The sequence below is a fragment of the Emys orbicularis genome, chromosome 15 (assembly GCF_028017835.1).
Source record: "Emys orbicularis isolate rEmyOrb1 chromosome 15, rEmyOrb1.hap1, whole genome shotgun sequence".
NCBI lineage: Eukaryota > Metazoa > Chordata > Testudines > Emydidae > Emys > Emys orbicularis.
In genome coordinates, this window is record NC_088697.1 from 14646524 (window position 1) to 14647853 (window position 1330).

The following is a 1330-nucleotide window of genomic DNA, read 5'->3' on the forward strand; positions in this document are numbered from 1 at the left end:
AGTCGTCCCCCGGGCAGTCCGGGGGAAGGCTTAATAGTCGTCCCCCGGGCGCTCCGGGGGGGAAAGCTTAATAGTCGTCCCCCAGACAGTGTGGGTGGGTGGGGGGGGGGGAGGCTTAACAGTCTTCCCCCAGGCTGAGCGGGAGGCTTCGCAGTCGTCCCCCGGGCAGTCCGGGGGAGGCTTAATAGTCGTCCCCCGGGCGCTCCGGGGGGGAAAGCTTAACAGTCGTCCCCCAGACAGTGTGGGTGGGTGGGTGGGGGGGGAGGCTTAACAGTCTTCCCCCAGGCAAAGCGGGAGGCTTCGCAGTCATCCCCCGGGCAGTCCGGGGGAGGCTTAATAGTCGTCCCCCGGGCGCTCCGGAGGGGAAAGCTTAATAGTCGTCCCCCAGACAGGGTGGGTGGGGGGGAGGCTTAACAGTCTTCCCCCAGGCTGAGCGGGAGGCTTCGCAGTCGTCCGCCGGGCAGTCCGGGGGAAGGCTTAATAGTCGTCCCCCGGGCGCTCCGGCGGGGGGGAAGCTTAATAGTCGTCCCCAGGACAGTGTGGGTGGGTGGGTGGGGGGGAGGCTTAACAGTCTTCCCCCAGGCTGAGCGGGAGGCTTCGCAGTCGTCCCCCGGGCAGTCCGGGGGAAGGCTTAATAGTCGTGCCCCGGGCGCTCCGGGGGGGAAAGCTTAATAGTCGTCCCCCAGACAGTGTGGGTGGGTGGGTGGGGGGGAGGCTTAACAGTCTTCCCCCAGGCTGAGCGGGAGGCTTCGCAGTCGTCCCCCGGGCAGTCCGGGGGAAGGCTTAATAGTCGTGCCCCGGGCGCTCCGGGGGGGAAAGCTTAATAGTCGTCCCCCAGACAGTGTGGGTGGGTGGGTGGGGGGGAGGCTTAACAGTCTTCCCCCAGGCTGAGCGGGAGGCTTCGCAGTCGTCCCCCGGGCAGTCCGGGGGAGGCTTAATAGTCGTCCCCCGGGCGCTCCGGGGGGGAAAGCTTAACAGTCGTCCCCCCAGACAGGGTGGGTGGGTAGCTGGGGGGAGGCTTAACAGTCTTCCCCCAGGCTGAGCGGGAGGCTTCGCAGTCGTCCCCCGGGCAGTCCGGGGGAAGGCTTAATAGTCGTGTCCCGGGCGCTCCGGGGGGGAAAGCTTAATAGTCGTCCCCCAGACAGTGTGGGTGGGTGGATGGGGGGGGAGGCTTAACAGTCTTCCCCCAGGCAAAGCGGGAGGCTTCGCAGTCATCCCCCGGGCAGTCCGGGGGAGGCTTAATAGTCGTCCCCCGGGCGCTCCGGGGGGGAAAGCTTAACAGTCGTCCCCCCAGACAGGGTGGGTGGGTGGCTGGGGGGAGGCTTAACAG